At 43.2% G+C, this 15,707-nt stretch overlaps 1 protein-coding gene across 4 annotated transcripts in view; it reads right to left on the bottom strand.

The window, feature by feature from the left end:
- The window catches only part of RORA (RAR related orphan receptor A), a 765,082-nt gene that overhangs the window by 218,079 nt on the left and 531,296 nt on the right, over nt 1-15,707 (bottom strand). The gene's annotated exons all lie outside the window — the stretch shown is intronic.

Below are 15,707 nucleotides of genomic sequence, written 5' to 3'. Positions count from 1 at the left end.
GATACTTTTAACTCACTCCTCAAGGATGTGGGAACTAGCCATCCTTTACTTTGTGTGTATGTCGTGTGTGTCGGGGGTGTGTGTGGGAGGACAGCCCAGTAGATAAAGCAAGAAAGAAAGCCAGGAGTCTTTGTGCTGATTATTTCACCAGCAATAAGCTTTTTCCTAATATGATGCTGTACCTGAGACATCAAGAAAGCTACTAAATGAAGAAAGGCATCTGGTTTCTCAGTCTGTACAGCTCCCCAAGTGTTCCAAAGACCTCTGAGTTTTTGGTCTTCTGTTTCCTCTGCTGAGAATGTGATAGCTTTTCTCTTTCCTGGACTAATTCCCATGAAATCTCCAAGACTCAGTGCAGACTCCATCTGGCCATCACATCCAAGCTATGCTGGTACCCAGCATATACCCTTCATCCCGGCTCTGGTCTGAGGTACACCTTGGTCACAGCTTATGGGCACTGGTTAAAGGATGGGTGGGACAGAGTTCCCTCATGAATCTATGAGCCTGGATGTGGGTCTGCATCTCCCTTTAGGAAGGGGTGTGTTTTCTAAATTCCCCCAGAGTCGCCTTCTTTTCCTCGCCCTTAACTATTTCTGTCCTTGTCAGGCCACCTTATCTTTATTTCCTTATCTGTCTAAATACACCCCTCATGTATACTCTGTTAGCCACCATCCTTCCCCTTGAAGACAGAAAACATTATTCAGTCCAATTAAGTACAGAGACAGTGTCTTTTGTTTCTGAATCCTAACCCCCTGCCATTGTGCCTGGCACATGGTAGCTCCTGAGAAAATACCTCTTGGATATTTGCTGAATGAATCAAAAGTGAATGCCTTTTGTCATTTATACTGCAATTAAAAGAAATAATGAAAGGCAAAAAAGGTGACAAGCCTTCTGTCAAATACACCACTGGCGTCACTAATGTGCCCATCACTGACCTCCGAGGTGTGGCGGGAGGACGGGAGGACGGATGAGGCAGCATTTCCAAAGGCTGTGGGTACCACAGGGATCTCTTTGTCAGCCTCAGATCCTCAGAGACTCCAGGTTACACAAAACTGCTCGTGCCTCTCATGAAGCTCACACTTACATCCTTTCCCCTGGATCTCTTCTGAAGAACACTTATTTGACCCATGGACTCGCAGGACACACCTTTCCCCCTTCACCGATGGACTGTCTCTGCAGGCTCGTGGAGGAGACAGATAAGGACTATGTGAGGGAGGAAATTTAGAATCACCGCTGAGAGTGCAGGCAGACAACTGAGGCTGAGTGTGGGATCAGCACTTAGCAGCTTGATATACTGGGCAAGTCACTTCTCAAAGCCTCACTCTTCTCATCTGTAAAATTGGGTTCAACGAGCTTATGTATGCAAACCATGCAGCAATGACCACATGAAATGAATCCTTTAGGGAGCATCTGTATAATCTTAAGACATTACAAAGCCTCACTCTTCTCATCTGTAAAATTGGGTTCAACGAGCTTATGTATGCAAACCATGCAGCAATGACCACATGAAATGAATCCTTTAGGGGGCATCTGTATAATCTTAAGACATTACATAACTTATAAGATAGTGATAATAATACCTAGCTTGGAAGTTTTGTTGGTTGGTTTGTTTTTGTTTTATAAGGATTAACTAAAACAGTTCATGTGCATGTGGTTGCTGTAAGGCAAGCCCTAAAAAATGTGAGTTTGTTAGGATGACCAAAATGAGATTTTTCTATGGCACTAAGTTAAAAGCTTTAACTCAGTTAGTGGGGGAGGAAGACCTCACTTTCCATGGCAAACTTGTTTGCAATGGGTCTTTTCTCTCTTGCTGTTTTCATTCAAAATATCTGTGGCAGTGCTGCGGAATATTCCAATACGTCCTCTTGACCTCTATCCATAAACAGCCTTTCTCACAATGAGATGTTCTGAGTTTAGGAGCCTTGCTATTTTCAACAAAGAATTAATTGCAAAGTAATTAAGTTTAGAGCAGGGGAATAGATGAACCCTGTCTATCATAAAGGAACAGTGTGGATGGTGACATAATGAAGCAAGGAGACGATGCTTTAGATTAAGACACACACACACACACACACTCTTTTCCAAAGCACACAAAGAAGCCTCCCATCACTTATATTGACAAGATAAATCTAAGCTGCTTAAAGAAGCACTTAATTTTGTTCTCATTAAGTCCCAGGGTTAAGGGCTTTACCCTCAATGTCCATGGAAGCAATGTTAGGTTTTCACCTTGGAAAGTTCTCTGAGGCCTTAAGTCCACTGATAAATATAGCACTAAAATGTGTTACAGAAACATGCATCGGAAAGCCAGTTGCATTGCTGGCCACATTCCCAGTTGGCTCCACTTTCTTCAATGAACAGAGAACGTGCAGAGAACACCACAGGGGCAAAAGTGTCCACCCCTCTGTCTGGAAGCACGTATACTTGCAATTAATCAACAGCGGGCAGGGTGGGGGGTGGATGAGGACAGTCTCCAGCAGGTTTTACCACTACAACTGGGAGGCTTAATCTGCTTAAGGGCAATTAGGTTGATGTCACTCTAACATTTTTTTCCAGTTGCTTTAGGGACAGGGAAGAGGCCAGCTCACATCGCCCATCTTTTCTGGCCAATATGGGTGGGGAAGGTGCTGGAGAGGTGGTATGGGTAATGTTAAGTGCATCCTTAATTATCTCTGTGTTTTGATTAAAGCATTATATGTCCAAATACCATATATTTGAGCCTGGAAACATACTACCTGGCATTTAAGAAAAATTAGAGCACATATAGGAAAAAATGGAAGGTAATAGCCATTCTAACAGGTGTGAGGTGGCATCTCATTGTGGTTTTGATTTGCATGTCCCTAATAATTAGCGATGTTGAACATCTTTTCATGTGCCTGTGGCGATCTGTGTGTCTTTTGGGGAAAACATCTGTATTTATCTCCTCCGCCCATTTTCTTTTTTAACTGAGTTGAGAGGTTTTTTGTTGTTGAGTTGTATAATTCTTTATATATTTTTGATATTAACCCATTATTGGATATATGATTTGCAAATAACCTCTCCCATTCAGTAGGCTGTCTTTTCATCATGTTGATAGTTTCCTTTGCTGTACAGAAAGAAAAAAGGAAAAAAAGGAAGAAATAAAGGAAGGAAGAAGGCCTGGAAGGAAATATACCAAAATTTTAAGTGGTCATGTCTGGTGTCTTTCTTTCTGCTTTTATATCTTTTCCAATTTTTAAAACAATAAGTATTATTTTTTATAATGGGGACAGTAAAATGAATTTAATTTTAATAATTTATCAAAGCCTCTTAAAAATCAGCTATAATGAAATATGTTTTAAACCACCTCAATGCCCTCAAGGAATTTTTTGTTTGTTTGTTTTGTGGGGGGCTGCCACATGGAATTTCCCAGGCTAGAGGTCCAATCAGAGCTTAAGAGGCCAGCCTACACCACAGCCACAGGAACGCAGGATCCAAGCTACGTCTGCGACCTACTCCACAGCTCACAGCACCTTAACCCACTGAAGGAGGCCAGGGATTGAACCCATGTCCTCGTGGATACTAATCGGGTTCATTACTCCTGAGCCACAACAGGAACTCCTTTCAAAGAATTTTACCTCAAAGTATAGACAAGACAATTGTGACAAAGATAGGCGAATCCAAACTTGAAAGGATGAACTGTTTGGGAAAGTTAAGGTTTTTTCCCAAAGTGTCTATATTTTGGCTTTTTTTTCTGGTGCTTTCTCATGGTTTCAGGCTGGAGCTGAATTGTGGGAGGGGCTGTATCAGGCTGTGGTTACAAGGAAAGAAGGGTGTGGCCATGCTCCTTTCATCACACCCATCTTAGGAACAAACACAACCCACAAACCCTGTTGTCAGACTGCCTGGGTGGCTCCCTAAAGATGCTGAAGGCACACTCCTGGAGGGTGGGGCTGAGATGCAAAAATAAAAACAATTGCCCAGCAATCTCGAGCAAAGTTTTCCGTTGCTTCCTTTCTCCCTGCTCTTATTGTCCACAGAAGTTGACTGGTTTTTGCTGAAATCCTTCAGAGAAGCATTAGCCTTCTCCTAAAATAAATATAATGGAAAAGATAAACCCTTGAAAAGGAGGGCCACAAATGCATTGGAAATAATGAAGAGACAGAACTGAAGTTATGGGTGCCTCAGAGGCATCATCAAGGTTGGATGGACACTGGTGCACAGAATGCTGTATTAGAGACATGTTACACTGGCCTCATTGGCTACTGCTTCAGTTCACCTGTGGTTACCTTTTGGATTATACAATATTGGCTTCACGTCTTCTGCACTGAACACCCCAGACTCGTGCCATTCTGGATGGTGCATGAGCCTGCACACGACACCATACTGCTCCCCACACTGACCTACATTACATTTTCCTGTGAATGAGTTTAATGGATTAAGATCTGATTCACATGAGCTTCTGCATGTGATTGGGGGCTGGCAATGCTCTCTGTGGGTCCACAGAGGCACGACAGACATTTGCTCTGGGTTTTCTTCTCTACTATTCACTCAACGACTTACTTTAAGGTCTCATGGCTTTTTTGTTTGTTTGTTTTCGCTTTGTGCTTTGTTTTGCATTCCCCCAGCAAGACTCTCATCCTTATCATGGTCTTTTTTTCTGCCAGACAAAAAGGAAAAGAAGAAGAAAAGGAAAAAGTGAGCACTTCCCTGCCTACCTAGTGAAGAAACCTAGGCAGTTTGCACCTCATTATAGTTAGTTATCCAAAACACAGGGCACGTCAAATTGGTTTCATGTGAACACTGGGAATTAAATGCCGAATAAGGCATTTTGACATGATCTGGAAAATGAAGTGAATATAAAATGAATACTGGTTTGAGATTTCTCTGAAATTTCTGTGGACTGGAGTTTGGCTTTAAAATTTTCCACTCGTAACTCACATTTATCAATTTGTAAAATATCACCACAAGTATGAGTGCAATGATGACCCTGGGATTTCAGAACAGCTACTTAAGTACGATGGGATTTAATCAAAGGATTCAACAACTGTAAGGGTCAAAAGGCCACAAAATGAACAAGCTGAGAAATGTAGAGCTGTCTTTATTTACCATGTAATTATTATAAAGGAGACAAGGGCATTTCATAAAATCAGAAGGAAGGGGATAGTAGTGCCTGTTTTCTTTGGTAACAAAGACCTTAAAAACAAGCTTCTCGAGTTATGGTTAGGAAACCACCTCATTCTTTCACCAACTAACTTTTTTTTTTTTTTTCATTTGAGTGTATATTCTGTTTGAGAGACTGTAAGAATTAGGAAAATGGGGAGATAATTTCTCTAAAGGGAAGCATAATCTATTTGCTTAATGATCCTATGAGGAACTAATAAGTATCATCCCTCTTAGAAATAATAATACTTTGCTTGTATGTAGAATATTTCTCCAAGGGGCATAAAGTATATTATAGATACTATCTAATTAAGCTTCCTAGGGTCCCCAGGTGGAAGGGAGGTGGCAGGTATTATGAAGGTTCATCAGCACCATCGACGTGTCTCAGGTGAGGAAATGGAGCTATATAAAGCTTGGCAAAAAGGGTACACGCCTAGTAATTTAGGCTAGGTCTGCCTGACCTCAAAGCACCTCATCAACTCATTGAAAAAAAGAATCAATCGAGTTTGATACTGTTGCCCAATGAACAACAAGACAGGACACTCTGACCACATGCTTTGCCCTTCCCCCTGGTGTGCTCATGTGGCATGAGCTTTAAGGAGGCTGCCAATGACAGAGGCTGCATTTCCTGACTTTTAGCCTAGTGATCTCTGCAAACTCGGATAGAACTGATGGTGTGGATAACTCGGATTTTCTATGTGCTGCTTGACACACTACCCTCAAATAGCACACCAGCTATGAGGCTCTGGTTTTGTTTCTCATCGTGCTCGTAAGTTTGGTTGACTAAGCTGATGTCCACAGCCCTCTACAGTGTGGCCGTCTGTATGTGATGGCATATGGTGGCATTGGTAAGAAAGGGTCCAGGAGATGGATTATCTGTTTGGTATTCCCTATCTATTCAATTGGTAGGAATTGTGCCATAACTTTCCATCTCTTATATCAGGAGAGACCTAATCCTGGGAGTCCTGAGAGAAGACATATTTGCCCTGCTGTCTTAAGGACAGCTTTATGTCATTTTTAAACATTCTGAGGGCAGAATTCAGCTTCACATTGTTGTATCTATTGAGATAGAAGCTCTACCAGCATATTGATCAATAACTGATGAACCGAAGTGGGTGTTTCTGCAAGGAGTGAGCAAACCTGAAAATAACAGCCTGGGTAGCAATTCCTAAACTTCAAACTCCTTCTAGTGCCAAGTTCTCTGGGGAATTAGGACTCAGCTAAAATCACTTTCTGAAAAGGAGAAATCCCCAAGAGAAAATTCAGTCAAATTAATAAACCAGTTGCCTCTGATGTGAACTACATTTTTTGACATGTTGCAGTAATAGTTTCTGATTCTTCCCTAGCTCAGAGAAGTTGTTACTTGTTTTGTTTATTAAGACATTAATAATGTCATTCATTTAGCAAATGGAGGTATATGGTGTATTCTCAGCAAAGATATTACTTTGCTCAAACTTGGAACTTAATAGGCTGGTCAGATGGTCCCTGGGGTCTATGGGTCTTGATTTGCTAGGACAGAGGTGGGCATTTGCTGAAGTATCTCTGAGTGGTTTACTACTAGCTATTGCAAAGATAAGACCTCTCCTTCAATTCTTCAATTAACTCTCTGACTCTAGTTTGCCCCTCAGAAAGCAAGCATAATTTCCTTGAAGCATCCATGAGCTTCTGTTTCTTAAAGTGACCCTTGTGTCCCCAAGACCACCTTTTTTTTTTTTTTTCTTCTCACTTGCACATAAATCCTCTATAATTATTCTCCTTGGCTCCTTCCTCCCCAACAAATTTTCTCTTCCTTCGCTGAGTGCCCCTAGGCCCTCACTTTGTGCCCAGTTCTTAGTTTGTACACTGGCCATTCTCCAGCCTGCAATATCACTCTATCCCTTTGAGTCAAGCCTTTCCCTTTCTGGACACTGGGGACCCACCCCAATGTCTCCCAGATCTGCTCCTTATCCTGATCATCCCAGGAACTCTGTAAGATTTACATAAAGCAAATAGCATACATAGTTGATTTCATGTTTGTCACCCACTGCAATACAAGTTTATGGATGTTTGCTCAACCCACTCCTTCCAGAAAAACTCCTGACTCCTTGGACTGAGGCTTAAAGTTTAGGCCTCTTGTGGGGAGAGGGTATCAATGGGATCCTTGAAACTTCCCCACAGCACTCTGGCCACAGAGGGTCCTTCATGTAATTTGTGTTTCCTGCTCAGTTGGAACTTTCCTAGGCACTTATACCTTCTTTTATTTATTTTATTTTTAATTTTGTTGGTTTATTTATTTACTTAGTCTTTTTAGGGCCGCACCCACAGCATATGGAGGTTCCCAGGCTAGGGGTCGAATTGGGGCTACAACGGCTGGCCAATGCCACAGCCACAGCAATGCCAGATCCAAGCCATGTCTGAGTCCTACACCACAGCTCGTGGCAATGCCGGATCCTTAACCCACTGAGTGAGGCCAGGGATCAAACCTTCGTCCTCATGGATACTTGTCAGATTCGTTTCCACTGAGCTACGACGGGAACTCCCCACCTTCTTTTAAAAATCCAAATGTCACCAACTGTTCATGCAAGTGGTATTCCATTGTGGCTTAGCATTAGAATTTGAGCTTCTTTGTCATTTTATGCCTGTGTGTGTCCCAAGGTGGGTGGGAGAAACACATAGAAATAGCTTCTATTACATAAAGGGCCAGGAAGGAATTTTCCATACTATTTGTACAAAAATTCTTTCTCTCAGCTCCCCAGACTCACCATAGAAATTCTGACATCTTCCCCTCCCTCTCAGGCCCCCTCCCCGTTCCCAGGGTATAGCAGCAACACTGTGGCTAAGTCTGTTTGGTATTAGAGTTAGAATTATTTATATCTTACAGCCTGTGCTTGTTTATGCAGTAGAGTTCTGAGAAGGAAGTGAATCAGGAGATCTGTCTCCTAACAGGGCATCCAGGGGTCGGGCTGAAAACAAGTGCTGATGATAAGGTAAAACCCCACGCTGTACAGTCAGCTTCACGGCAGACCTTGAACAACACAGAACAGGCAGAAAAGGCCTTGATGTGGTGTCAGTGCAGCCGGCGGAGGGTGTGTGAGCAGGTAGACAGGAGTAACTCTAAGGCGTTCCTGAAAGTCCATGAGGATGGAAAGAATCACAGGGGCTGTTAAGAAACCACTGAGCTGCAGCCCCTTTCTTGACGACTTCCCACCCCCAAACTCCCTTCAGAAAGATTAGTGGTGGGATTCTACAGTATCACATACCCTAACCTTTCCTCCCCTAGCTTGAATCACATGTAAACTCCTCTTTGAACTAAGTGTATTTAAGTTTTTTTTAATTTTATTCATTATTTTAATTTTTTTATTAAAGTAGTTGATTTATAATGTTTCTTCCATTTCTGTTGTACAGCAAAATGACCCATACACACAGTTCCCTGTTCTGTACAGCAGGGCCCCATTGCCCCTCCATTCCAAATCTAACAGTTTGCATCTAAAAACCCCACACAGCCTGTCCCTCTCAATCTCACTCCCCCAGAACCACAAGTCTGCCCTCCTTGGCCGTGATCTGTTTCTGTTTTGTAGATAGGATCATCTGTGCCATATTTTAGATTCCACAAGTAAGTGATATCATATGGTATTTGTCTCTTTCTTTCTGGCTTACTTCACTTAGTATGAGAATCTCTAGTTCCATCTGTGTTGCTGCAAATGGCACTAGTTTATCTTTTTTATGGCTGAGTAGTATTCCAAAGTAGCAGTAATTAATGGCTATTACCATTCACTGGGTTTCTACTGTGCACCGGCTATTTTGCACAGAGATCTCATTTACTCCCACCACACGGAGAAACCATTATTACTACTCTCACTTTCCCTGATGAAGAAATTCAGAGAGGCAAAGTAACCTCCTAAAATCTCATGGCTATTAAGTAACAGGCTGGGGATTCAAACTCAGGCCTGTTTATTCCAAAACCCATCACTTTCCTTTAGCTGACCCTGCCTTCCACCTGATGCAAGTAAGTCCATGGCCCCATCCAGGTGGGGGCCTGAAGGTTTTTGACGTGGAGGGAAGAAATAGTCAAATATCAAGTGTTCGGTGAATCAGAGGTTTTAACCTTGATTTTATTGTCTCAGGAACAAACACTTTGGGGTTGGAGGTTTGGTAAGATGGAGACCAGACTCTAAGTCAGGCTCTGCCAATTTGGACAAAGTCTCTCTCTCCTTTTTTTTTTTAAGAGCCACACTCTTGGCATGTGAAAATTCCCAGGCTAGGGACTGAATCAGAGCTGCAGCTGCCGGCCTATGCCACAGCCACAGTAATACGGGATCCGAACTGTGTCTGAGACCTACACCAGAGCTCACAGCAATGCCGGATCCTTAACCTGCTGAGTGAGGCCAGGGTTCAAACCCTCATCCTCATGGGTACTAGTCAGGTTTGTTACCACTGAGCTACAACGGGAACTCCCAAAGCCTCTCTTTTAATTTGCACTTGGACTTGGAGAGAAGGATTCTTCCTTACCCTAAGAATGATCTATACCAAACAATAGAAGAGAAAACCTTCCACTATAACTGTGTGGGCAGATTGTAGATAGATCTCCATCTAGGACATGGTCTAAGAGACATGAACCAAGGCAAGAACTGTGAGATGAGGAGTTGCTTGCTAATGGCTGGGTGGCCTTCACTTTGGCATGTTTTCTCACATTTTCGTTGTTCTGGCCCAGGTCCTCCCCGCCCTGCCCACTGGCAGTGAGATGAGTAGGATGAGTACAGTGGGCTTTCTGCATGGCTCTGGGGGGCAGTGGAAAACAGGGCTCTTCTCTGTCTGTTTAATCTTTTTACCCCTGCACCTGCAGAATATGGAAGATCCCAGGCTAGGAGCTGAATCCAAACTGCAGGGGAAGCTCACCCCACAGCTAAAGCAACACCAGATCGGAGGTGCATCTTCCACCTACACTACAGCTTGCAGCAATGCCAGATCCCTAACCCACTGAGTGAGGCCAGGGATCAAACCTGCATCCTCATGGACTGCCATGTCGATTGTTAACCTGCTGAGCCACAACAGGAACTCAAAGCAGGGCTCTTTTCACTGCACTGGTCCCAGGCCACAGAAGAGGGAAGGCAGGCCCTGCATGAGGAACCCCAGCCAAACGTTGCCCCTCTATGCTCTAGGGCACAAACGCAGTCAGGACCTGCAGTCTCTATGGCAGAAAGGGGTGTCATGGATAAGTCCTCTGGCTCCATCACTTAGAGGTGGGAAAGCCAGGCAATGCCAAAGGGAGCTCCCTTCTTAACTGGCCCCACTGCTAGGAAGTGGTAAACTGAGCCTATAATGCCAGGTTCCTTCTAGCCCATGGTGCCAGGGCTCCTCTAGCCTCACTCTTCCCCTGCAGCCCGATTTAGGCAAATTGATCCTGGTGTATAGAGGCATTACCTCTCTAATGTCTCATTATGATGGGTCCCTCCTGTCCCTCCTATGTGCAGCTCCCAACACAGCCCTCAAGGCCATGTATATCTCTCATTTCACCTGGAATTAGTCCTGAATGTACATTTCTCACTCCTACTTCTAAATGCATAATTTCACATGCCTGGGACTCCATTTCCGTCTCTCTTCACTGCCAACTTCTTTTGCCCAAATCGCTGCTAGCATAGAGCAGGTAATCAATATATATTTATTAAATAAATGAATGTATAACGAATAAATGTCAGAAAGTTGCCTATAGGACTCTAGAAGAGGGACAGCCTGAGGCAGTGGCTAATTAGAAGCCAAAAGGAATAAGGGGTAATATAAGGTGACTCTTCTTCCTATTACCAAGCCCTGCCTTCCCTAAACACACAGGCCATGAACCGGAAGGGTTTATTTTTAGGGAGCTATTCTATAGCTGAAGAGGAAGCTAGACTGAAGGCTGCCCATCAAAGAAGCAGCCCTAATGGGGAATGTGGTTCCGTTTGCATTCATTCCATGTTCCCTCTCACTGCTGTTTGACCCTACTCTCTCCTCTGGTCCTGATACCCACCCGCTAGTTCAGAGACCATGGGGACACAACACCTGCTTTAGGGCAGATGGTTCCACCTCAGATTAGTCCTCTGCATTTTTCAAAAGAGTTTAGCAACATAGTTTTGCATCCATGCTCCACTAGAAAAATCCAAAATTTCAAACACCTTACTGGAACAAATTACATGACAATAAAATACCAAATTCCTTAGCCTTCCCACGCTCACTCTCAAAGTACTATAAATTACAGTAGGGTAGTTTTAATTCTCTTTTTTTCCCCTGCAACAGTACAATACAACTATTTTGTGATAGGAAATCTAATAATAGGTAGATTTTTTTTTTTTTTGTCTTTTGGGAGTAAAATCTGAAACATCAATGACAGCATATTCTTCTTCTGTAAATACTAGAAGTGATGTCTGTTAGAAAAAGTGGCTCTTGTTTTCCAATGGAACTCATGCTCTAAATAGGACATGTTGAAAACATCATCGTATTGGTTTAGGGAGGAAGACATACTCCAGAGGTGACATACAGGTGGCTCCCTACATGTTCTGTTTGGATTATAAACAGCTGTTTAGTACTTTTCAAGCAGTGAATTATATCCCAATTTTTTTTAGTTGACATTTTAAAAATTATAGATGATTTACAATGTTGTGCCAATTTCTGCTGTATATCAAAGTGACCACACATTCCCTTTCTTATGTTATCTTTTATCATGGTCTATTCTAAGAGACTGGATATAGTTCCCTGTGCTATATGGTAGGACCTCATTGCTTATATCCTAATATTTTAACCTCCATTTATTTAAGATAATATATATAGCATTAATACAGATGAATTGGATAATGTAATTGGTATGATAATGGAATATAGGCTTTCTGTTGCCATATTTCTATATTCAAGAAAAGATGGGAGTTCCCATTGTGGCTCAGTGGAAACAAATCTGAATAGGATCCATGAGGATGCAGGTTTGATCCCTGGCCTTGCTCAGTGGGTTAAGGATCCTGTGTTGCCGTGAGCTGTGGTGTAGGTTACAGGCACAGCTCGAATCCGGCGTTGCTGTGGCTGTGGCATAGGCCAGTGGCTACAGCTCCGATTTGACTCCTAGACTGGGAACCTCCATATGCCTCAGGTGCGGCCCTAAAAAGACAAAAGAAAAGGAAAAGAAAAGGTGAAGATTAGCTACCTGATCAATTGATCGATCGATCGATCTATCTATCTAATCTTGAAGATGGAAATCCTCTCTCTCAGACTAGAAAGGCTGAGATTTCTCTGCTCCAGGATATTGAATCTCTAGCCTATGCCACAGAGTGAGTACTTTGAGCTTCAGTTAAGCTGGAAACCCCCCCCCCCAAAACCAACACTCCCCCCAACAGTTTAGGTTATATTAATCAGCAAAGCAAATAGATTTTTTTTCCTTTCATTTCTTTGACTTGTTTCAGACTGGGGCCAGTTTTCACTGGCAATAAAAGATCACACTAAATTGTTCTACATTAGGGAGGAAGACTACAGTGATTAATACAGTCGTCTTTCATAAGAAAATGAACGTGCTAAAGCCAGTGATCCACACCAGAGGAGCCCAGGAATCCCACCTCTTTGGCTGCTGGGCCACCTGGGAGAAGCGTCATTCCTGCAGCCACAGCAACGAGGCTCAAGAGGTTATCTTGCTCAAGGAAGTGGCTTCTCCCCACCTCCTCCCCTTCTCTACTTACTAAGAAAGCCAATGGCGCCTTTTATCAGTTTGGCAAAAAGACAAAGCGAATGCTCCATTCTGTACTTAAAATTCTTGGTTCCTACTGTCAGCGTTCCCAGTTCTCAGAGAGCACTGAATGGATATTTGAAGAGTTTTGTGAAACTGAGACTAAACAGTGGCAACAAAGAGGAATAGATCCAAAGTTCAAAAAACAAACAAACAAACAAACAAAACCTTTAAAAATACACTTCCCTATATATTCCGTTCTCTTAGCTTGTCTCTTCTCCCCAACCAAGAGACAGACGACCCTTAGAATATTCCCATAATGGGGAGTTCCCGCCGTGGCGCAGTGGTTAACGAATCCGACTAGGAACCATGAGGTTGCGGGTTCGGTCCCTGCCCTTGCTCAGTGGGTTAACAATCCGGCGTTGCCGTGAGCTGTGGTGTAGGTTGCAGACGCGGCTCGGATCCCGCGTTGCTGTGGCTCTGGTGTAGGCCGGTGGCTACATCTCCGATTAGACCCCTAGCCTGGGAACCTCCGTATGCCGCGGGAGCGGCCCAAAGAAATAGCAAAAAGACAAAAAAAAAAAAAAAAAAAAAAAAAAAAAAAAAAAAAGAATATTCCCATAAGAGGGAGGAAGTACTCCCATCCTGTCTGCATTCACATCCTAACCACACATTCAGGGAAGGGTGAACATAGGTAAGTAACTGAACATCTCCAGGATGCAATTTGCACATCATAGAGTCAGGTTAATACCAGTCCCTGATTCTAGTATCTGTCACATAGGAAGGGCTCAATATATAGGAGCTGCTATTATCATTTTAGTTTTCTAAAGACAGCACCTGATCTCTAAGACACACACCTTACAACAGAATTTACAGTCTATGGTAACAGCTGTCAGGTGGCAGACCACTGACCCCCAAGCTTCTCAAGCTGAGATTTCATAGAATAACAAAGTTCTGCAACCATCTTGAGTTGGTTTGAGTGAGTGAGGTGCCCTCACTTAGCAAACCTGGGCCCAGCAGAAAACCCAAGAGCAATTGATTTAGCACCTTCTTAATTCTCTTTCTTGTTTCCAGAAGGATTATTCTTCTCACATAGAAAATGTGTATGTATGGGGACCCCTGAGATGTCAAAATGGGCTTCTGCCTTCCCAGTCTTGTAATACACCAACGGGACTTATGACCAGATAGAAAAGGAGATCATCTAATGAGCCCATCGCTGCACTCAAAATGTGGTCTCTTTTTGTGGACTGAATAATGCAATCCTTGAATTCAAAGGCCAGAAGAAATTGTTACTGGTTCTCTTTCTCCAGAAGGGCCGGGCAACCCTTGAGAGTTGTGGGAATAGGTCCAAAAATTCTTAACTATTTAGAGGCAAGGCGGGGCTAGAAGGCACATCATGTGACTTCCTGGCAAATGAGTTTTTCATATACCTCTGCTGCTGGAAAGTGTTAGGCCTCCACAAGACTTTCTAACTCTAGCTCTTTTGAGAGAGGGTCAGCTTTAACAGCCATCTAACACACCCCAGCCCTTCTCTAGTTGTTTCTGGGTGCAAAGTCTCATCTCTGCCTCCAGTGTATCATCATTTCTACAGGAAGACCTACAAGGAGCAGGAATCCAACGACAAGGACAATACGAGGAGGAAAGCAGCACATATAGGGCAAAACGAATTTTAGTTATAATGAAAGTTTGAAAACACTGAATACTGAGAACCTTCTCTCAACAACGTGATGTGAAATAGTCAGCTGTAGAACATGGTTTTCCTTTGCTAACTTCCTTGTAAATCTCCCTGGCAATAGGTGGGTAGTAAATTCTCAGGTTGTTTTTCCAAAGACCTTCACATGGTATGAAGGTGGCCGACAGAAGAGAGCTTACCTGGAGTTTGTCTAGGGAGAGTAGAAGCAGCCTGGGTGAACCAAGCTTTGAAAACCACAAAATTATTCAATCCTTAAGGTTTGTATTCGCAGACATTGTGCAAATTGTTCTGCAAGTTGAAAACAACAGAACCCCAATCATATTTTTAGAAAGGGAATATAATGAAAACATAATTGAGCTTCCATGAACCTTCCAAACAGGGCCCAAAAATAGCTTCCAATAAATTCAGAGGCTAGCTTTTTCTAATCATGTGGGTGGAGGGGGCACACACATACTCCTGGTTTCGTAGTCAAAAAGCAATCTAAATCTTGGAGGATGGCAAGATTCATTTCCTCATGCAAGCCACCCATCTGGAGATTCAGTGTTGGAAGAAATTCTGTTATAATAAAAAAAAATACGATTCTTCCTCTCAGCCTAATGCAGGAGAATTGCCTTTACCCAGAAATGATCTTAGGCTACACTAGAACTACTCAGTCAGCATCTTTTTTTTTTTTTTTTTTTTTTTTGTCTTTTGTCTTTTTGTTGTTGTTGTTGTTGTTGCTATTTCTTGGGCTGCTCCCGCGGCATATGGAGGTTCCCAGGCTAGGGGTTGAATTGGAGCTGTAGCCACCAGCCTACGCCAGAGCCACAGCAACGGGGGATCCGAGCCGCGTCTGCAACCTACACCACAGCTCACGGCAACGCCGGATCGTTAACCCACTGAGCAAGGGCAGGGACCGAACCCACAACCTCATGGTTCCTAGTCGGATTCGTTAACCACTGCGCCACGACGGGAACTCCCCCTCAGTCAGCGTCTTTAATTATCATTTGCCACCAGCCTCTAGGCCATGGCTTCTCAAAGTTTAATGTACATATGAATCACCTGGAGAGCTTTTTAAAAATGCTGATTCTGGAGATCCCGTCATGCCTCACTGAAATGAACCTGACTAGTATCCACGAGGATATGGGTTTGATCCCTAGCCTCACTCAGTGGTTTAAGGATCTGGAGTTGCTATGAGCTGGGGTGTAGGTTGCAGACAGGGCTTGGTTCCTGAGTTGCTATGGTTGTAGTGTAGGCCAG

Source organism: Sus scrofa, chromosome 1 (genome assembly GCF_054392235.1).
Source record: "Sus scrofa isolate SSC_HxYL_T2T_F1_AM1 chromosome 1, Sscrofa_HxYL_maternal_Yorkshire_Landrace_v2.0, whole genome shotgun sequence".
Taxonomy (NCBI): Eukaryota; Metazoa; Chordata; class Mammalia; order Artiodactyla; family Suidae; genus Sus; species Sus scrofa.
Note: the sequence above shows the minus strand (reverse complement) of the source record. Positions and strands in the feature narration are given on the sequence as shown.